Source organism: Centruroides vittatus, unplaced genomic scaffold, assembly GCF_030686945.1.
Source record: "Centruroides vittatus isolate TY-2023 unplaced genomic scaffold, ASM3068694v2 contig_1213, whole genome shotgun sequence".
Lineage (NCBI taxonomy): Eukaryota > Metazoa > Arthropoda > Arachnida > Scorpiones > Buthidae > Centruroides > Centruroides vittatus.
This window is the reverse complement of record NW_027120776.1, coordinates 1,641,896-1,666,261: the sequence shown is the minus strand read 5'-3', so window position 1 is coordinate 1,666,261 and position 24,366 is coordinate 1,641,896. Positions and strand designations below refer to the sequence as shown.

Genomic DNA, 24,366 nt, shown 5'->3' with positions numbered 1-24,366 from the left:
ATATTTATTGGTGCATCTAAGAAATTGTGTAATTATCTTAAAAATATAGCAAAACAATAAATTATAAGGTCTGTATAGACCCGAAGATTACATTCGGAATAGTTATTTGGGAATGCGCTCCTAATTACAAGAAACAAACAGTATAAACATTATTGAATAATTTGTGCCATTATGATTCTGTGTCTGCCTATTATCTACAAGGATATCGACAGATCGGGTTACGTTAAGCAACTTTCCTTAGCCATATAGAGTAGACTACTATTATAACTATTACTCCTTTCCGCCTTCTGATTTTTCTCCTTTGCATCAAGAGGAAACGTCAGCAATTATTTTGAAACAGTTTAATGATTGAACCTTGATAATTCTAAATCGAAAAAAATGAAGTTAATTTATAAATAACATATTACTTCTTTTTGATAATTTTTGTGGATAACCTTTTCATCAGTTCAGATTTGAAAAAATTTAAATCTTCGTATTAATTCAAGAATGTCGATTATAACTAATGTTAACACAATAAAATATATCTGCTTTATTTAAGTTAATCTAAAAACAGTTTTTCTCAACCAAGTCCATTATTAAATAATACACGACTAGACATTGTTTGGAAATAAAATAAAATATTTTAAGTCTCTATGTAGTGTTGTCACACATCTTGCACACATTAATTTATATATAACTGTCATATAACTTTAGATTTTAAAATTAGATTAGTTATATAAGACATATATGTTTGTAAATGTAGATATTAAGTTCATAGTTTTATAGCATTTAATCTGAATTTTAAAGTAATTCGATTATTTATTATTTCATTTGTTCTGTTTTTACGGAGTTAACATCGAGAAATAAATCGTCCATGTCAAATATTAACTGGGATTTGGATAAAGAACGTTACGATGTTAGAAAAGCGTAACTAGGCAAAGCTGTCAAACTGTAGCCCGCGAGCTGTTCTAAGTGACAAGAGTTAATCACGTGTTAATAATAAGACGTGGTTTGCTCTATGACGTGTTAGTGCAAAGAGAACGGATTATTCCGCGAGAAGAAAAGCTGCCGGAAACGCGTCAGAGACCTAGTCACGTGACAGAGTGACGTTGAAATTGGGTCACGTGATACGTTTCGCGTGCATCCGCCGTCCAGTGTGCACCTCCACGACGACGGCAAGCTTAAGTAATGGCGTCTCGAACGGGGCACAATCGGTAAGTAGTTCTATGATTTTTTGTTTATAGCTCTTTATATACGGGTCGGACGGAAAAACGTTATGCGTTTTCCGAACGACTATTAAATATACATTCTTTTTAATATAACATAATTAAAAAAATTCATATTCCCTTAATATGCACAATTACCTGGCGGGTTTTTAATATGTGGCGAAAGTGTAGCGAAATGACGTCACGAGCAGCGTTGGCCATTTAGAAACGGGTTTCAGAGGATTAGCTGTAAAGCGCTTCTCGAGCGCTCCATAAAAAAACGCGCCCTTAATAAAATATTTTATTGTGTACAATTTTGCCTTGTATTGTTCGTCCGCGTGTTCACAACAAGTGTGTGGCGAACGTCACCCTTCACATCTTAACCGTCGTGAAAAACAAGCAACGAACCCCAGGCAGTATGAGTCATCACTTCTTGGAACAAGTTCGAACTCACCCAGTAAGACCGTTGACCATTAGTTGTTCTTTGTTAGCTGCGTCGTCGAGACATATACAGTACCATATACGCGAGAAGACAATAAACTCAGTTTCGTTACGATCTAGTCTCATTCGTTTCTATCACGCGCAGTGACAAAAAGTAATAGCAGAAAAACACTACATATATGAATATAAATATTTCCCTTTATCAACATTATAAATTAGCTTTTTTTTTAAGTTACAACATGTAAAATTAACAATACGGTTACTCACGAAATTTCTTAAATGAGGGGTACAGTACAATCTAGAGGGTTGAACTTCAGATACGCATACTGCTATGGCCGCGCACTGTTCGTGCGCTCGACTGACCTCCCGGAGGGGATCCGCCGGCAGGCCGCCATGTGCTAAACATCACTAGTTATTAAACAGAAGAAAAAGGAAACGTCTACTAAAAATATAGTTAATCTAACCTAACCTAACAGAAGCGCTGCCATGACAGTACACGTAAATGAAATTCAACCATCTAGAGAAATGACATGTCACGGGGTACGCTAATGAAAAAAGGTTGAGAACCGCTGCTTTAGACCAATACATAGATGATAAATTCACTTCATGGAAGTGTTCAAAAAAATGGCTTTTCTACTATGTGAGACTCAACATCATCTACTGATCTTAGACTCTCCATGACCCACTTTACGTTTTTTTGTTGGTATAATATTACGTTCTTTTGGAGGTGGTCGTTTTTTTGGTATGCAGGATAAATATTTTGGTAAATTTGGGAAGATAGTTGGAATAGCATCTGACACAAGTTTAGGACGATCTCTGGGAATTGTAACTTCTTCACCATTAATTATATGTTTAAACTTCCGTTCAATGAATTGCTCATCAAAATGAAGCTCGCAAACACAACAATATTCATCAAAAACTTTGTCACCGCGACGAATTAACTCACTCCATTTTCTTCGAAGCCTTTCGTCTTTTGGAGCCGAAAATAGCGTACGTTTCTCCTTTACGTTATTTCCAGTTTTGCAACCAGGTACAAAACAATGCCTTTGTATGCTCTTCTTATTTTTATAAACTTCAGACATTTTCTTATTTTTTTCAAAAATGGGACGAAAATCGTTTTACACAAAGTCAAAAACAAATGAAAAACCACTCAAAATGCTTTGTCTAAATTGATCTATGTAACATCACAACCGATGCGAGTGGCCTTTGGTGAGGCGTAAAAACGAGAACCTAAGTACTGTATTATAGGGATATAATTGCGAACGACACACTACATATTCTAGCCACTGTAGTTAAACTTACTTGTAACAGCCAAAGAAGCGGTATGGAGGAATGGCCGCGTTTTTTTTATGCAGCGAGAGTGTAGCGAAATGACGTCACGAGCTGTGTTGGCCAATTAGAAACCAGTTCCAGTGTATTCGCTATAAAGCGCTGCATAAAGGAACGCGGCCAATTCGGCTTTCAGACGCCGTTGCCAGGCTAATAATTACGACTTTCATTTTTATTTTCGTTACAAATAGTAAGTAAATTTAATTATATAATTTTCACGTTATTTTAATTTCGTAATAATAATATAAACTTGAAAAATAAAATTGAAAAATAAAATAATTAATATAAACATATTTTAAATAAATCACAAAAATATATTATTTTGGCTATTTTCGGGCGCGTTATAAAGGCGATTCAAGACGATTCCGGTGACTTACGTGACAGCTAATCAAGGAAAAAGGGCGTCTGATTGCAAATAAGCAAAATTCTGCGTTAAAAATATAAAATAATGTGAACTTACAAGTAAGTAAATAGTTTGTAATACACGCAATTAATTATATTTTTAATTATTTCACTTCTGACGTCGATATCGTCGACTGTAATTGATTAGTAAAGGCAACATTGTCACACCATCACTTGACATGTTTCTTGTTATAATAATTAATATTTCTATACATTAGAAATGATCATAACACAGAATAATGGAAATGAATGCCTTTATTCGTTTAAATGTTAAGTAATTTTAGACATTGGGAAGTTTTCCATTCATTCTTATGTTATAACGTTCTGATCGTTTAAATTTCAATTAAAATTATTAAATTTCACATTTGTGTGTGCAGTTTGAAATTTTAACTACTGAATATTGCTTTTAACGAAATACACAACGTTGCTGCTTTATCAAAGGAAAACACTGTATCTTTCGGCACTCTTCCTGCACAATTGGACCGAATTAATAAAATGAGTCGCTGACAGGAACCGCCCTGGGAGTTTGGAGGTACTCGAGATCGGTGACGGACCGATTTCGAGTCCGGCGACGTCGGGACTGCCGGTCTAGGGTTGCCGGATGTTCTGGATATTTTCCGACTTCGGTCTGGCGACGGAAGGACTTTATTCTGGAAATGTTCCTTCGATTAAGTAGCCTATCTTTTTTTTGTTTTCCACATTTTAAATGTGTTTCTGTCACTTTCGGAATAAAGATACGCATTATGGGATTGAAGTGTCGCAGTTTTTTTTCGGATGAACTCGTTTTATCTCGATTTTGCCCCTGAGTACCTGGTCCCCTTATCTAGGGGAGGAGGTCTTGCTGACTGTTAAAGTGTGAGCAATACTCTCAATGGTAGAACACTCTAGTGCAGTACAGGCTGCACACAAAACTGTAAGTCCATGTAAGAGAGTTAGACTCGAAGGCAAGGAAGGCTGGTCCCCATTGGGTCATACTGCCAGAGCCCAAGCATTTAACTCAGGTCTGACTTGTTTGTCTGGTCACTTCTGTGAACAGTAGGTGCCCGACCTGCCTATGATTAAGTTACAGTCTCTTTGTACTCTGTAGTTCCATCTTGACGGAACAGAGGCAAATTACTTAGAGTTGTTATGAGGCCGAATACCTGGCAACCCAGTCCGATACTGGCCCACTTTTCTAATCGGGATCGGATATTAATATAACAAAAATTTGGGTGAAAGGGGGTGTAAAATAAAATTAACTGAGAAGTGTTTGTATAATCAGTTACATTTGAACAGAACTAATAAATAATACTTGGAAGTTTTAACAAACAGTACTTTTGTGTATACCGTTTCTAACATACCAGCTCTTCTGGCATTTGCCTGAACTGCCCTATCATCAGTCACCCCCTGTTTGAGATATATGAAGCATCTTCAGAAGGAACTTTATATAAACTACAACACTGAATCCTTACAGCTCGGCAATCTTGACGGCAATCTTTAATTAATGAGACATATCATAACACTGAATCGTTGATAGATGGTCCCACATATCTTAGACATTTCATCTTTTAAAATATAAAATTCAAACTTTATTATGTTCGTTGTACATTATTGCAGCTACAGCCATTCTGAATTTGAACACTCAAGTGGCGAATTCCTAACATATCTGAAGAAGGCTTTCAAAAGAAGCCAAAACATTAGTCAATAAGAATAATTGTGCTTAAAAGTGTTGAAAGGTACAGTGTTTTCTTTATTCAACTCAGTTCCAGCTAAGATACCTTTAAAATTCCTGCTTGATGTATGTTTATATTATGGTACATGCAATGTGCAAATAATAATTAGTTTTTCTCTGTCCATTCTTAATCTAATATGATAAAAATCAAACCTTTTTATTAGTAGTAAACCATTTATTCTAATAGGATCATCTTCAGGCTCTATAAAGATTGCATAAGTTTGATCTTCGTGTAACCTGTAGCTGATCCCATGATAATTTAGTTCTTGTTCATTAAACTCTTATTGTTGTTAAAAAGGTTTGATTTTTTTCACTGTAGTAACCAGTTTATTTGTTATACAGTAGTGAACCGAAAATCGGAATCAATTGGGAACTGGGGTTGTTCAGATTAGGGATTTGTTCCGATTACGGTTTATGTACGAAAAAATATATTAACCTGTCCGATGTTCAAATTTTTCTCCGTTGCGTGTCGCTTCGTGTTGAATTTTCGTCAATTTTAAGCCTAACGAAAATTTTTATAATAATAATCGAGGCTATCGTATTGTTAAAAATTATTTCTGCATTTTGTACAAACAAAATAAATATATTGAAGAATATAAAAACATGAAAATTATACTTTAGAAGTAAATTTAGTATCAAAAACGTTCGATTCAGCACGACACAGTCCGACTGAAAATCGTGCCGATTACCGGCGATTCTGATTACTGGGGTGCCGATTTACGAGTCTCTACTGTATATCACTATTAATCAATCTAGTTACTTCTCTAGTTGTAAATAGGTAATTTACTACTTATTAATAATACATTTAATATGGAAGTGGATACTTGGTGTTACACTCTTAAGTTAATTTAGTCTGGAAGTGAAGATTGGATAGAGATCTGGGTGGCATAATTGGTCTGTATGGAAAGCAGAAGTTGTAAGTTTGATTGCCACTCTAGATTGATCTTATCTTCCATAATATTCTAAATATTAAATTTTATACAAGATGTCTACTTAATCACTTTTCTTTACACAAAATTATAAGTTTGAGTGTTACATGTTTAAAAGTTTCTCTTAAACAAAAGAAACTTTTTTTACTTTTTTTACCCTCTGGGCACTAAGGAAGCCTTTTTATCAAATCCTTCGTGGGTTCAACCAGGGGTAATCCACTCTGGATATCCAGGATGGACCACACCTAAAAAATTCCTGGGGTTATTGACCTGTCTGGATTCATACCTGGCTCCCCAGAGCAGTGGCTGACACCTTAGCCCAGTGTTTTCAACCTTTTTCTAACAACTTTATGGCACTCCAACTTGGTAATTATTTTCTTATGGTACTCATATGTCTTTATCAATGTAGAATTGTACTTATTATAGTTTCAGATCTGTCAGATCTTTTGCTGATTGTCATATCTTCCAACCAGTCGATGAGATTGTTATCCCATGTCAGATTGCATTCTTGCCACACTCGAGAGAAATAAATGCTCTTGCGCATGCTCAGAACAACTCACAAGTCATATTCCAGCTCATTGTGTAAACATCTGAATCATCAACAAATCTTGCCCACATGTTCTTGTATATGACAAAATGTTGGCAGTAGTTGCATCGTGTAAACCTTAGCTAAAGCCTCAAGATAACAGGATCTCAGATATTGAGTATATTTTTTATTTTTATTTCTTTGGGATATATTTAAAACACAGACATATTTAATATTATGTTATATAGCTGTAAATTTTTAATTAAGCAGGTAATGTGAGAATTATGATAAATATGTATTGAAATCTATATTTTTATTTAGCAGAATTAATGAATTTTATCTTACGAAAATTAATGTACAGTAGAGCATCGATTATCCGACTCAATTGGGGACTGGGGTTTGCCAGATAACCGAAAAGTGTGAAAAAATACATTATTAGTACAGTACAGGGGTGGTGAACCTATGGCACGTGTGCCCAAAGTGTCACGTAAGAGAAATCATCTGGCACATAATGTATCATATGATTTCTGTCCTTTTCAATCATCCTTTCTGTTTATCACCTGACAATCCTTTTTTCAATCAGACTTTTTACATTTATTCGAATTAAAGCGTATTCGTTTAATTTTTTTAAATATCATTATTCGAAGTCTAAGACTTTGGCACTCATTAACATCTTTAAAGCTACAATATGGCACACGGACTCAAAGGTTCGCCATCCCTGGTATAGTATATTAGTATATCCCATGTAATTAGTATATTAGTATATCGCTATTAACCTACTTTGCATTGAATTTTTATCGATGTAAAGCCTAACAACAATTTTTTTAAAAATAATAATCGTCGCTATTGTATCGTTAAAAATTATTTCTTTATTTTGCACAAAATAAATACAAAAATAAAGAAAAAAATTTGAAAATTAAGCCTGGTTTAAATACTGGCCTCCCTTTCATGGTCGAACTAATGTTGCTAGCTAAAACATGCAAACATTTAACAAAAATAATATTAAAGTAGCCAAGACATAGCCAAATATTGTAGCGCCACATCACTAGTGGACACTTGAGTTTGCCGACCAGAACGCAGTTGGTTAACCGATGTGAAGGTTGATCGAGGGTCGGATAATCGATACTCTACTGTATTTTCAATTTACGTTGTACCGTATTTCCACGTAGCTATTTCCCGTGTTTATTACAGTTTAGTATTCAAATTTTTACATATGGTTTTCCTGTTTCCAGTATTGCAGAATAATAAATTTCATCTATCTTCATTTCGTATCATTTGAAAATTGAACTCTTTTTACACATCTTTAGTCTGTCATTGGAGGGTGATGTATCAATTGATTACAGTAGAATCCTGGTTATCCAAATTGATTCATTCTTCAGGTGATTTGGATAATTGAAAATTTGGATAAGCATGTAAAGAATGAAATTACAACTCGGTATTGTAGACACACTGTATTTATTTAGAGTAGCATCTTACTGATCATTCGTATCTGTCACAGCAAATAGGCATCACTGATCATCCAGTTACATGATGTAAGAGAATTGCAGTATGTCATCAGTGACAGAGAGAGAGAAGAGGGAAAGTGGTAGTTCGGATAATTGGAGTTCTGCTGTATATCATATATTTACTAACCAAAACATTATTTTGTCATAATTCATTTATTGAAAAAATACATTTTATCTTTAAGTATTCACTAACGTTATTGTAAAATTTATATTAAGTGATTATTGTAGTAAAAATACTTCAGCAAATTTGTAGAAAGAGTAGGATAATTGAAAGATAATCAAAACAAATATAAATTAATCAAATGTTTGTTCTTCTGTTGTATATTTAATCTTGAACAAACAACAATATAGAATTTTTCATGTTTTATTTTATCCTGTGTTTAATAGATCATTTTCTGAACAAGTCGTTTACTTCCAATCATTTTTCAATATACAGTATTTTTGTGTTAATTTTCTTATGTTACCCTTCATAAGAAAATTGTAATGGTTTAAGATAAATTTAAAATAAATAATTACTTTATTTATTTTTATTGTAATTAATTTAATCTGTTCGAGGCATTTGCTTGTTTAAGAACATTACAGTTTCGCATTTCACAATGTTGATTTTTATTTGCAATCTGAAGAGGAGTGATTCTTTCCCGAAAATGTTAATTTTAAATGAAGATAAAAGTAACCTGAAAATGTTCAGCACTAACTTAATATCAAACATTTTAATGTATATTTTTTTTTTCTTTTTTGAATTTAGTACATACAGATAAAGATACAGGTATAAATTTAACATTGGCATTTCATATTCTTAGTGAACAAATTGTTAGAATAAAACAAACTTCTTTAAGAAAATACAGTGGACCTTCGTTATAGTGCTGCTCACAATACCGCGCACTCTGTTATAGCGTGGGGGCGATGTTTGCGACGCAATAAGCTCAAACACGTTTATACAGGTCCATGTAGCGTTAGTGAGTAGCGCATTTTATTGTTACTGTGTATTGAGTTCCTGCATGTATTTTGAACAGTGTTTAATTATTGTATGCATGGTGAATAAAAGAAAAGGCTGACATTATTGCTAAAGTAAAGAGGTGAACTGCGTTACACCGTGCCGCTCAGTATAACACAGGTGTTGTTTCCCGTCCGACATGTGCGTTATATCGGAGTTCACTGTATTATGAATGCTCTTCGTTTTACAAAGTAAAGTGCATTATAAGCATTACTCTTATTACTCATGTATTTAGTTTTAAAATAATTAGCTGATAAATATTTTAATTTTTAAAAGTGAGTGTATTAAATTTCTGTCATTTGTGAAAGCATTTAGCATTTGTAAACAACAATGTTAATGGGATTTTTATATTTCCAATTTACAGAATAGTCTTCCGTGTCTCTAGAATTGATATTGATACTGAAACTCTAAGACAGTTATATTGTAAAATGTTAGTATTACAAAACCAATATCTAAAAGCGTGACTAATTAAAAATAATTTGCCCATTTTAATAATTATTAAGATGTGTATGCAAAATCCTTTAGAAATTATCATTTTATTTTATTTTCTTCCATTGGTCGATCTTTCTCCATCAGTTTTGATAAAATTTGAGAAACTTGTTCATTATAAAAACTTTAGCACTGATGTATGAATTAAAGAAATAGGATTTGTGGTTGATCACAATTTGACATGCATGATGCAACATGACATATGCAACCAAGCGAGACATGAATATTTTAAAGTTCATCAATTCATTGATGGTTCATTGCTACGAGAGAAAATTACTTGATAAAATCTTTCATTAATGAATAAGTATTTCCGTGTGAAAAACAAAAACTGTGAAATTATTTTAAAATTTTCTTACATGGTATTCTGGCTCTGAAACATCCCTGTGTAAAACTGAATTTGATATGTTCTATCTTTTACAAAATACTAATTGAGATAGCAAATAGTTCTGTGTAAGAGAAACTGTTCTTACTTGATATTTCTTTTAATTTAAAAGTAATTATATACATAAAAATTAAAAAAGATAGTGCTAAATTGTGATACGTTTAAGAAATCAGTCAAAATTTGATCTTTAGTGTCATGGTGTGATCAATCAAAAATATATCTTTGTATAAAGATGGCGCCATGCATTTAGTATTCATTGATTGTCGAATAATTACCTATTTGTCTCCTTCGATTCAGCGCAATATACTGACAAGGCTGAGAAATGGCGACCACCAAACATTAGTCACAAGTAAATTATTTACACTATTCTGTATTAACCAAATGTTTTCTTGGCAAATAGGGAATGCAGGGAGCCACCTTAAACTGTATTTGAGAGCCTAGATTTACTAATATCTTTTCCGTTTATATCGAAAATTTGACAAGGTAGGAAAATTGATGGAGATTTTTTTGTTATAATATACAGAACAAAGAAAATTGCATAAATGCTATATAAAATAAAGGAGTCAACATTTATTAACAGATACAAATTTTTATCGGGACTTCCTCGTCCTATTATCAGATTTGCTGTCAAGATAGATGATCTGACAATGGGACAAGGAAGTTCCGAAAAACTTTATATAGCACTCCCGCACTTTACTTTGTTTCTCTGTGGAGTCGGTAAACTCGGAAACTCGTCATACAGAACAAAGGTACAGCAATAAAAGAAATCGCTATTTTGTTGTTCCTATAAATACATTATTTATATACACTAATCACCGTATTCTTCTTCATTTTCACAAATATATTAAAATTGTTTGATTTATATCAATAGCTATATTACACATATTTAAAATTATGAGTAATATAAACTTTAGAATTTTTAAAATATTATTTTACAGGTCTCATGTTTCTCTGACCTTCACGCTAGTATAGATTTTGTATTGGAAAAAGATTTATTTAGTCTTTGAAAATTGCATTATATATAAGTTACCTGTATCATTTGAATTGAATAGAAAGAATATTAAATATGTTAATATTTACCAATGTCATATTAAAATTACAATAAATTTTTACTTTAGAGTAATGCTATTATGTCAATTGATCTTTCTTGAATTGGTTTAGGGTACTAAGAAAGTCAATACATGACAAATTTTAATAAATATTTACTCTTCTTTCAAATGTTTTCAGCCAAATACAAGCTATCTTCGGGCTTATAAGTATTTGGAACACGTTTAAAAACAAATAATTCCAAAGGTGATGTTCTAAGATTTGTATGGATGATAATTTATCAGTAATTATCTTAATTTAAAACGTTTGACCAGTACGGTTTATACATTCAGTCAAATTTTAGAATGTTAATTTGAAAACATCAAGTTCTAAAATATTAAAGTTAACTTTAAATGTATTCCAAATACTCATAGCCCGAAGACGACAAAATTGAAATTTTGCTGGAAATGTATTAAAGAAGAGCAAATATTTAGTACAAAGTAAATTACCAATAGAAAAATGTTGTCCCCTTCGAATCCAACATTCACCCAAGTTCAAGAATCAATCCTTGATGTCAATCACAGTAACAATCCTGACATCAATTGCAGTAATAAATAGGGCTGTTATTGTGATTGATGATGGAGAAACAGAAAAATAGTGTAAACTCTGTCGCAGATTGTACGTTTACTGAAGAGGGATCGGTGAAAACTCTGATCTGATTCGAAATGCATAAAAGTATCTGGGAACTAAAATTGCCTTCTGAGTAATTCTCGAACTTGTGAACATCAGATTTGAAAGACATAATATTGAACTATCAATAATTACAACTGATTATATATACAGGTATACCTTGAGTTACGTCGTTCTCGATTATATGTCGTTTGTCGAAAAAGTACTGTATATGGAAAAATAAAAATCAAGTTTAAGTCATTTTATTCGACTTTACATCCATCCGCCACAAATATCGAAGTCGTAATATCACTAGAAAAGCATTAAAAGCACATAAAATCATATTAAAATATGTACATTTACAGTAAATGTTAATATAATCATCATAAATCCTAGAACGAAACATGAAAACATCCGTGTTTCTGTGTTGTCGTCTTATTTAGCGGTCTTTAAGTACTCATTATTGGCATTTTTCACCGTAGTTTTGACTTACGTCGTAACTACACAAGTAAATTTGACTTATGTTGCCTCTCCTGGAACCAATTACCAACGTAAGGCGAGGTATACCTGTATATATAATCAATGATTGTATTGTTCAAAAGTCAGTAATTTTTCCCATCAACATTGGGACAATGCTCTTTCATGTCCCCTGTAACTCCGTCCATATCAGAAATATGTTTGTTTTAAAAATGTGTATTGTATTGATTCTAAGTGTAACTTTGATGCTTGATTTAAACCCATGAAATAGTATCATTTACTGGCTTGTTTATATTGACACACAGAAAATAAACCTTTAAATTGAGTGCATTCAATTTGAATGTATTGACACTTTTCTGTTCAGTAATATTTACGCTTATCACTAAAGCTCTATCACTGTATTGGCAGATGGTTTTAGTATCAGAATAGTTTATATATATTCTGAATGTTTTTGATGTTATAGTGGTTGTTGTTATTAAAAGTTAGAAGAACAAATATGGAATATAAAATTGCTTTAAAATGTGGGATCCATTTCTGTCATAATATTTCTTCTGCACACTCCTAAATTTGTTAAATAAATTTTACACTTTTGTGAAAAATATTACTTTTACTTCTTCATTACTTCATTTTCAGCACATTCTAAATGTAATTTTTCTGTGATTATATATCTTTTCATCTACATTACTACTCTCTTAAATAATACCAGTATATGCAAAGTGAATATTGTGCTATCAATTTACATTTTAATTATCTCCATTACATGTAAATGAACTTGGATTTAATTGCCGTTTGCAATTCGATTAAATTTAGGATGCCGTCTTCTCCGTTATTGATTACTTTAACCAATTATATGAAAAAGTTACACTCGTTTTGATAAGTCATAATAATAGCTTATCAGATAAAAAATATTTTTATAGAAAAAATTCATTATACTAATGTAATGAGTTTTGTTATTTTGTAGAAATCTAATACTGAATGTTATTAATAATTCTCTTAATTGCAATAATCATTCTTATCATTTGCATCTCATTTTCAGTCATGACAGAGAACATCAACATATATAGGATGTAGCACGAATTCTACATTGTCTTAATATATATTAATTGAATTGTAATTGTCTTATTAAATTATGGAAAAGAATTGTAAAATAGCAAAGACACGGCAACGGCAAAGACCCACCAAACCTCGAAAGGCTTCTGGGGGTATATACGATACCACTAGAAGACCACAGGTGCGATAGACAACTAACATATATTGGAAACGTGCCTTAAAAGTGAGGTTAAAAGAGCATGAATCAAACATACAGCACAGTGGATACACAGAGGCCCTAGCAACATACGCGTCGGAAGAGGGGAATTGTAAAATATAAAGCAAATCAACAATTCAAAGTATTTAAAATAGATCGGTCAAAGTAGATGAAAGATAAGCAACATAAATTGTGAGAAGATGGTCTAGATCGGGTTGGAAACGGAATTGCCGCAGCAGTAAAGACTAATAATCTATAAACTTACATACACTAGATATGTCAAGGTTTGGGTTAGTCAATTTTCAGGTTCTGAATAATAAGGGGATGTCTGAAGTACTGTTTATTTTACTAGTAGAACAAAGAGAATCGGAGCATAAAAGAATGCTCTAAGAAAGGTAAGATCTCCTACTAGTCTCAATAAAGAGGATATAATTTTATGGAATAATTAAGTTAGTAAACAGTACTGCATTTAGATGAGACCTGCAACATGTTAAGTTTGAATTTTAGAGAGAATTTACATGAAGTGATCACTAACAGAGAGAGAATAGAAAGCCTGCTTAAATAACTCTTGGAAATGGTTGGCTAGTAATATTTGTCTTTACAGTATTTAAGAGAAAATTGAAAATGGACAATCAAAATCACTTTTAAACACTGCTGAAAAGCATGAAGTTAAACATTTTGTTTCAAACAATATATTAACAAATAAATACAAGGTGTTATTTAATAATTTTGATAAACTCATAGTTAATTAATTATAATAAAACAGGAAGAAAACATTCTACAAATTTCGGTATTTAAAATTAAAATTACTATTAAATGCTCTGAATTAATTTTTTTGTTCCCTTTCAAAATTTTATTACTTCTCATTTAATTTGACAATAATAACTTCTATATTTAAATAAATAAATTCTAAAACTGAATATTTCTCAAAAATCTTTAATTAATGAGAGATATCTTTACAATTTCCTAACGATAAAATTAAAAAATACTCCTTAAAATAAAGTCATCTATTGAAAACAATACAATAAACATATTAATTATTTTGTTTAAAGGAATATATTTTTTACTTTTCACATACAGTTGTTTTGTTAAAAATTAATTTATATAGTCTATAAACAAGAAATTCTGTAACAAGCAAAGCACAAAACTTGGTTTTCATAGCAATATTTAATTAGAAAAAGCAGTTTTTCATTACATGCTTTATTTGCTTAAATGTTTTTCGTTACATTTATCAGTGTACAGCACAATTATCTGAGACAAACCTGTAATTGAATACATTGTAATTCATAAAAGAAAGTTTAAATTGACAGCATGAATTACAGAATGATTTTTTGCTGTTACTTTTTTCCATTTAACTTCAATGTAAGACAAATCATTCATATTAAAACATGCATAAACACATTTTTATTCTAAAACCTATTGTGTGTATTAGCTGTATAATAAAGGGTATAAGAACAACAATTTTTACATATGATTAATTCACTAAGGTATAAAAGAATGGTTGTTCCGAAAATGTTCCTTTTTAATCAGTGAATGCTAGAAAGCATTCACTGATTAAAAAGGAACATTTTTGGCTACCTTCGGCAGTCTGTGCCAAGTTAAGCAGATTCTATATCGAACGTCTATGGCAGGTTTGAAGTTCGGTAGAATCACTGAAGGTTTCGGATATAAATTCTCACTGGTATTGTCTGCCTGCCTGTCTTTCCTTAATCTCGAGAATGGAGTTAGATAGGTGAATGTCGAGACTAGATACGGAAAGCTTAGAGGCAGGAAATCCCAACTAACTATATCTAAACTTCCGGTTTGGTCCTGTAAATTAAAACTGTAGAGTAATCTTGTTCAAAATTTATGATTAAACTGCAAAATGTATTAGGGCAATTTCTGTACCTCTTAAAATAAACTCTAATATGTATTAATAATGTAAAAAAGTAATGTACTTGTTGCACCTCCAGCTGATGATATTATCCGATTCTTAACATTCCTGTCACTACTTGTGAGTTCTCATTTCATTTGATCACTCCATATTATGGTATATATTTAAAAATACTTCAAATTTATTCTTTTTAAATATCAATTTGATGTGTTTTAAACAAAAAATAAGATAGAAGTGCATACGGATTATGAATCAGATTGAGAAAACGTTTGTAATCATTTGATAAGAAAAATGATTCAGAACGTTGTCATATCAGTGAGAAAATAGAATAGAAACTGATTAAGCTATCAGTAGAAATAAATTTTCAAATGCCGACTATCTATTTGCCATTCAAAAATTTCTAGAAAAAACTAATTATACATTTTCCAGTTATTCTACATTCTGATATACTGATAATCAATTTAGGCTATCAATGATAGTGATTTAAAAATAATCAATAATTTAAGATAAGTTTGAATTGTAATTATGGCCAATTATGTTGTTTTTTGTCCTCCTGTTTTTTTATTATTTTGTTTCTTCAATTTAAAAGAATTATCATTAATTGTTTGTCTTTTCAAGTGTAAAGCTTGGTCTATATTTATTGGGTTTTCCTATTTATGTCAACAAATCCACCATTCTGATGAGTGGGAATATTTTTTATAGTGAAAAGGTTCAACACATTGGACTGACATTGTGATTTGCTAAACAAACATTCACCGGAAATGACATTGCTAATGATGTGAAATTTGTTTTATGTTTCACTCTGTGTGAAATACCCATTATATATAAAGTGTGCAGGGCAGAGTTTAAAAGAATTTCCATAATTTGCTTAACTGGAAAATATACTTTGTTATGATTGTACCAAATACATTTATTTAAATATTAAGTTTATTGAATTAGGTTATATTTTTGATTAAATTAATGCAATAAAAAACATGCCAAATATCCCCAAAACTATTTAATAATATGAATGTTTTTGTCTGTTACTCATGAACATCATCAGGTATATATTAAAAAATACCAAGCAGAACAACTTTAAGTAGTCAAACACATTTAAATATAAGGGTTTGAAGTGGTTTGAATCACGCACATGCACATTGGTACGGTGTTACCAATCTAACACACAGATGTTTGAAAGTGTTAAAATAATTCATTTAATCAAAATATTTCAACAACATTACATTTGATATTAATATATTTATATAAAATGAAATTAAATTTTTTTCATGTGGAATGAGAAGGAAATTGTTTAAGTTACTCTGTTCTAATTAAAAACTAAGATAAACAAGTGTAAATGGAGGGACTTTTTTATATTATTAATACATATTAGAGTTTATTTTAAGAGGTACATAAATTGCCCTAATACATTTTGCAGTTTAATCATAAATTTTGAACAAGATTACTCGACAGTTTCAATTCAGGAAAAAGCTGTTAAACGCTGATAAAGTACTCGTTCTATAAGTTTTTATCAGTCATCATTTATAATTATTGAATAGAATTTAACTAGAAGTTGTTCTGAGACTAAGTAAATCTTATCATCACTTAATTATCTAATTTTGATAAATGCTTCATAAGATATTCTTAATTATATACAAAACTTCATCGGATAATTATTTGAATATAGGAATTATTCGTATACAAAAATTTTTTGTAGTTGTTTTTATTTATTATTCCTTCAAAAGTATGAAAGTTGAATGAATAAAAAGTGATATGTATTGCTGTGAATATATACTGGGTCTTCTAAAATGAATGCTACTATTTGATATCATTGTAATTATGTTAATCTGAGAAGTATGCAACGTACACTAATGTAACCATTCCATTTAAGTTTTGTCTCCAATCTGCATCCAAACATCTCGTTGCCTACTACTTGTAAGAAAATGGTAAATTCAAAATAGGGAAGGTGTTTGTGTTCTTTAGTTTTCAAAAGTTGGAACCACTCATCATTGTGAAGCAAGAGTAATTTTCGAGAACAGTAGAATTGTAGCTGCATTGGGAGCAAACATGGGAAGTATTTGAGTGTCAGCCAGATGTGTATGCATTGAGAAGTTGTGTTGGGCACATGTGAAACTTGGAGCATTTTCCAGTGTTTTAATATACATTAAAACATTCTCAGATAAAAACGAGCAATTATTTATCGTGAAGTCGTCACAATGCCAGGCTGCAATTTTTAATTTATTTCATTTAAAATATATGCCGTCCACCTCAAAGTAGCAGTGGCTTGCCCTTGTGCGTACATCATACTTTTCCTTTAGCAATGGAGTCATGTCGGTCATCTATTATTAGCTTTTGGGGGAAGGGTTTTGAATTGAAATAACACGTCTTCCAGTTTGCATTGGAAGTTCACGTATAGTTAATCAGGACCAGCTTCCCCCAATTTTTCCACATCTGGTCTCGTCTTTCATCTATATAACTTTGTTCTCAAGATTAAGGAAAGACAGAAAGGAGACAGTGGGAATTTTCAAATTGCAGCCCAATTAACATAATTACAATAACTTAAAATGGTAGAATTCTTTTTGGAAGGCTGTGTATTGTTTTCTATGAAATTTTCACATCAAAACATTGAAAGTAATGAACTTAATTTACAGTTCACTTGTTAAATTAGTACATTTGAATGTATTCGGTTTTCTCAACTTATCCATTGCAGATAGGAATGTCAATAAGGAATGTTAACCAGAAAAAGCAACTTTTTTTCTCTCTCATAATAAATGCATAGATTTATTAGGAGCTGAGTAATACTTTATTCGGCATTAAATAAAAGTGCGAAATTTTAAAGTTCTGTGGAACTATTCTTTAATTGATTATTTTATGTATCTTTTATAAAATAAAGAAAATCTTAATTAAAAAATCCAGCAATGAGTTGCTTAACTCTCCAGGCAGGATTTAAAACTGCATAAGTAGTGCCATCTATTATTATATTTTATTAACCAAAAGTATAAAAAGTTTTTAATAATATAAAATGGAAAAAGGCTTAATTTTGAGGGTAGGGATGGGTTTTTCTATAGAAAAATTGTAAATGCTAGTGATGAGGAAAATCGTCATTAAATCTGGCTCTACTCAAGATATGACACATTATCTTCTTTACCTCCTCACCCCCTCAATCTTTAACCACCAAAATTTAATAGCATCAATCCCCTAATACACAAACCTCCCTGCAAAATTTCAGAAATTTTTTAATAAAAGCGCACGAGTTATTAAGCTTCAAAAAGGCTGCCCTGCATGCACACGCACGCACTAACATCCATACATACAGGAAAAAAACCCAATTTTTTGCATTTCTCACGATTCCAGGTCCCGAGTCAAAAACTGTAAAAATCTTGGAGGGGTCGTTTTTGTCCAGTCACCATACTTTTCCTCTGTTACATATAACAGAGCTGGGAAGGTAAAAACAATAATTATATATGCAAGGACAAGCAATTAGACAAATAACCTTATTTAAAAGGATTGTTCTTCCAGGTGTGTAGTAGAACTTTTTGTAACGAACAAGTATAACAAAATTATCAGTATAATGAAAATGTTTTTAAGCTGTCACACTTTACTATGCAAAAATACTTGTGTAATGAGACTATTGCTTTGATAAAATTCAGTTATTTACAAAAGAAAGTAATCGTTATAACAAAATATGTAACTGTAAAATTGTTTATTATTTTTTAACTCTCTCCGAGGGCACTAAATAGTTTTTTTTCATCAAACTTGAGGAGGCTACTGAGCTGTACCTCACTAGAAGAAAATCTGTTAAGTCGGTCATCGATTACATCCACGAGTAGTGTCATTGCTGTCGTGCTCAAAAATGATACCAGACGGCGAAGGAGTCCAATGGTCGTTGTCACGAGTTCCTTTTACATAATTACATACAAGGGTTAGTTACATCGACTGTGGAAAGATTGTTCAGAGTGCACAGTGAGGTGAAAGTCTGAACACAAGTATGTCGAACCGCCGCAAACTCAACGACAAGACTATAATAGGGACAGCCATGTGACAAGTAGACAAGGTACAATCTTCCCAGTACAGTTCCAACTCTGTTTTGAACCCAGGTTTGAGTCTGGATTGGCTCATAATTTTTCATTGCTGGGTTGACCCCAGTCTCGCTGCCTATCTCATTGTGTTCCTGGCTTGTAAAGTGAACATCATCTATGTAATTTTGTGTTGGCCAGATTGCTACTTTATGCAAAGCTACAACGTATTTGTGTGTTGTTTGAGTTTAAAAGATAATTTTTGAAAAGAGGTGTAAATTATATGCTGCTTTTAAATTACAATTAAGAACTGTAAATTAGAGAGTAACAGCTGCTCCTACAAGCCTAGGATAGGATATACGATAGAACATATTATTTGTAGGTTTTATGCATTCTAGCAACTTTCTGTTGGGTTATTTGCCATTGCAGGTTATGCAGATAAAAATACAGTAATTTTTTTTAATTGAATGGGTGCAAAATGTTTTACAGCTTTTAAAATCTGCTTGTTCACTTCATAATTTTCTTTATCTAAATTGAAATTCCTGTTTTTTTTTCTTTATCGACTTTTCCGAACCTTTTAAATTAGATTTTCTTGCCATTGACAAGATCTAAATCCAAAATTTAACTAGTTATTCCCACAAAAAAATAAATTGAAAGTATATTTGGTAAACTGTTTTTTCACGGCAAATCAAAACCACATAAGGTAATTACGAAATGACAGTTTTTAACAAGTGTTTTTGACTTTCATTTTAAAGTAAATGTAATAGTTGACAATCTCATTACAGTTTATGTTTTAACAGATGTTGTTATAACTATTGCTTCTGATTTAACAATAATTCATACAGAGAGATGAAATTACCAACTTTCATGCAATAAACAATTACTGTATTTTACGGACTATAAGACGCACTTTTTTCTTCAAAAAATTGCCTCCAAAATTCAGGAGCGTCTTATAGTCCGTAAAATACGGTACTTATTAAAAATTTATTAGTAATAAAAATAAAATTGTTAAACAGGAATACAATAGCCTAGCAATTTGGCAGATTATTTGGTTTGTAACTTGACTTCACCTCTTTAAATTATCTTGAATGAATACAAACTTTCATTTCTCATAGATAGATAAACATGTGTTTTTTTTTTTTTAATACAGCAAGGAAGTATTAAAAAATACGTTGATCTTGTACATATTTAAATTAACTTGACTGATGCATGTTAATTTGTGATTTATGAAATCGTCAAACCATTCCAGAAAACACTTATCATCAGTTTTAAAAGGTCAAATTTCATCTTTCTGGAGAAAGTGAATTCGACATTTTGAAATGTCGAAAGTACTTGCATGTTTTTAATTTGTCAGACAAATAAATCTAACACCGAAAGACAGTGCAACGTATTCTGTATAACATATTTGGCATCGTGAGCGAGCTTATAAAGTCAGATACAAAGTTACTGACAACGAAAAGAATTTGATACCATTCAATACATAAAAATTCAAAATTGCCACCTTTTACTGATTGGTTCATGTTTGGGAATAATCGTATTATATAGGAATCGATGAAATGCCGTGTTGATTTGAATCGGCGTAAATTTTGAGAGTTTTTTAGGCTTCAAGCAGACCGCGTTATATTGATTCAGTGTTAAGCAGGGTCTTACTATATAAGATAAATTCCGAGAATGTTTTTTGTGTAATAAATTTTGGATAACTTTAACTGTTTAGTCTCAATAAATTAATTGTGTAGCCTAGTTCTCTATAACAGATTGGATAAGTTATGGAAATGTCTTTTTCGAGATCTTTCCATAACTTTTGCGTGTTTTATGATTTTTCTTACTTTTTGAATTATTTTCTTTCTGTGTGATTCTAAAGAAATAAAATTCAGATATTTGATGCTCTGTTAATCATGGCTGAATTTAAAATACAGTTAAATCTGTTTAATTTCAACTTGATTAATTCAAATTATTGGTTAATTTGAAACTACTTTATCTTGTAATTCGAAAGTGAAACACAAGAAAAGAATGCAGTGAGTTTAGAAATGATTTACAGATTGCACTGTGTTTTGTAAACATTTGAGGTGTTGGTGGAATTGTCACATTTGATAGTTTTAGTGACATTTGAGTTACATACCAGCAGTCCATTTTTAGGAACTTTTGTACAGCGTCTAAGCATGGAATGGATACAAGTTTTATGCTTAGACAAAAAGTTAAAGTGATTAAAGAAGTAGAAAAGTAAGTAAAACTGTGGTATTGTTAAAGAATATTGAGTATTGAAGAGCACTAGAAAAAACAGATAATTCAAAGTTTTAAGTTAAATTCTTTTTTATTATATACTTAAATATTTCAATTTACAGATGTCAAATTTATCTTTATATAGTAGTTAAATTTTAGTAAATTTTACCAGTTTACTTTCTAAGATTTATAATTTACTTTAAAAAAAATTAATTTTAATACGAGCAATTGTTTTTGACACTTGATAAATTGGCTGTAAAATGCTATTTTATAATAATATAAAAGTCCCAAACATCTTTAAGTGTCTGTAAGCATTTTTAAAGGAACAGTTTAAAAATAAAATATTGTAATGCCTACGTTAACTAGCAGAATTAGATGCTGAAGCCACCTGCCTGTGAGGATATACCATCCATAGAACCAAATAAATTACATTCTGATAATTAACAGAACATACAATGCTCCAATACATTCTTGTTACTGTAGTAGATGATTACTGTGACTTATCGCAACCAGGATATTATTCATAGACTTTGTCACAAACTTAGATGCAGTCTCAATTGGCATTCATAACAGATAGCCAAAGGCCAGTGTAAACAAGGTTACGCATACAGGAATGAAAACATGAATGAACACTTCAAGGAGAATTAGAACTGCAATTGTAGGAATCAGTTACAGGGATATTTCTTTCACATCTGTCTTTTGTGTTCTGTTTGTTGATAACGGTAATGTTTCAGGATGTTGTGTGTTATATAAATTGTCAGCATATAATTTATTTATCACTTCAGTTCTGTGAATATAATTCATCCAGCTTAGATGCATCTGTTACTGGCATTTTGCCAACTCTCTTGGACTCATCTTAAAGGGGCAGTGGGTAGAAAGGATACACTCATTTGTTATTAGTGAATATATATTTATCTTTTTGTATTTCTTTGTGTACTTCCTTCTTTTATTGTGGAGGGTACATTGTATAACAAATCCTTTTGCAGTGGAACAAAATACGCACGAGTGATTTTACACAACATCCCAGATCGTTCAATTCCATAATTGGGAAACCAAAAAATACAATTTTATTATTCCTGTAACTCATCCCTACAAAGTATGCAAGTAAGATTGCTGGAATATCATTGTCAACAATTAAAAAAATATGCCGGGAAGTAGGCAGTGAAGACGAGCCAAATTCTACTTTGTTAATAGAGTTCGAAGAAGGACATTCCTGAAACAACAGCATTAGATAAACCAGCAATAAGTTGCTCAACTTTCCCAGCAGCATTTTTAAATTTTGGTGGTGCCATCTGTTATCATAGTTTATATTAAAAACTTTTTATATTTTTAACTATTATAAAACAGCAAAATGCTTAATTTTGAGTGTAGGGATACACTTTATAAAAAATTTGTAAATGCTAATAACAAGTAAAATCATCATTAATTAAGGCCGACCTTACTCAATATAACACACTACCCCCTTTACTTCCTCACCCCTCGCCTTTAACTGCCAAAATTTAATAGCATCGATCTCCCTAATAAACAAATCTCCCTGCAAAAATTCAGAAATTTTCGCAAAAAGCACAGAAGTTATTAAGCTTCAAACTGGGTGAACAAAATTGAACCTTCCTACACACATCCACACATACAGAAATTACCCCCAAATTTTTTTGCATTTCTCAATGTTTCGAGGTGTCCTAAGTCCAAAAATGTGAAAATCTGGGAAATCGTTTTTTTGCCAGATCGCTCTACTTTTCCTCTGTTATAATAGCTGTGATTATGATTTAATTAGAACAATCCACGGTTTCTACATCAAAGAGAGGAAAGTCACATCAATTCCTAAACTACTACCAGTCTTGAGAGATTGATTTTCCTTGGATGAAAGTAATATGTCCCTTAAAGGTATTTCTCTTTTTCCAAAAAGTGTCACCTCTATTTTTACAAATAAATTTGTTTCATTTGTGCATGCCAACTCAAGTTGGTGCTCTCAGCTAAGTTGGGTAGTCAATAGTATGTTATTTTTCAAGCAGGTGGCTGCAGTGCTGATCGGACGCTGCGATCGTCAGATTTTATATCTTCAGTATCGCATTGATCCTAATGCCCAACTTTGTTGGATAGTTTAGTTTTTATTTTTAGATTGGTTCTACAAATAGTTGATCATATAGTAAATCTATAGTATAATTTGAAAAATGTAGTAAATGCAGATATTATGTAGAAAGTATTCAATGTTTACTTATGCAGTTTCTATTCTTATTATTTTTGTTATAGTTGTTAATGGTAAATGGTAAATCACTTTGTGATTTATGCATCATAAACTGTAAGACCACACAAAAATCTCAAGCTTTATATAAATTAAAACATGTTTATATGTGATTTGTGTGTTGCCATGAACATTAAATGGTAATAACAACATTTACCATTAAATGTTGTTCTTAAATTTAGTAATTTATTCAAAATACATGCACGTCCAGAATCTAAAGATGGGTGACACTTGTATACTAATACTGACAGATATGGCAAAAACTGTATTACTCGACTTCTAACACAGGATAATACACAACAGCTTGTGTGATTTTACAAATCAAAGCAATAGCAGTAAGTCTTTGGTGAAAAAGATACATACAGCAGTTAGAAAACGGATGGAAAGTGCTCACCAATATCAGTACGGAAAGACATTTTACTATGGAATGTCTGCCTTGAACTGCGACACAGCACTCGTGAGATTTAGGCAGGCTCGTCATTGTCTGGCTTTATGACTTTTTCTAGCAGTCGTGTTCGTCCTTAAGTTTTAAACACGTGTATATATTTTATTTTACTTATCAAAATTTACTATTTTATTTCTGTGATGAAATGGCTTCATTTGATAAATCAAATGAAGCTTTTACTATCAATTTAAGAATAAATTTAATGAGATTTCATAAACAGAATAATTCTGCATTCATTGAAAATGTTAATTGCAATCTCAAAAAAACTAAAATATATACTCTGT

The 24,366-nt window shown here is 31.4% G+C and overlaps 2 protein-coding genes across 3 annotated transcripts in view; one reads left to right on the top strand and one right to left on the bottom strand.

The window, feature by feature from the left end:
• The window catches only part of LOC136986341 (meiotic recombination protein REC8 homolog), a 220,354-nt gene extending 215,484 nt beyond the window's left edge, over positions 1 to 4,870 (bottom strand). The window contains exon 1 of the mRNA XM_067283849.1: positions 4,857 to 4,870. The gene's annotated coding sequence lies outside the window, so the exon portion shown is untranslated. The remainder of the gene's footprint in view (positions 1 to 4,856) is intronic.
• The window catches only part of heix (UbiA prenyltransferase domain-containing heix), a 29,854-nt gene continuing 8,783 nt past the window's right edge, over positions 3,296 to 24,366 (top strand). Inside the window, exon 1 of one of the 2 annotated variants that reach the window (XM_067283696.1) lies at positions 3,296 to 3,416. The gene's annotated coding sequence lies outside the window, so the exon portion shown is untranslated. Of the gene's footprint in view, positions 3,417 to 6,442; positions 6,701 to 24,366 lie in introns of those variants that run through there. The other variant, XM_067283702.1, reaches the window with a different exon arrangement.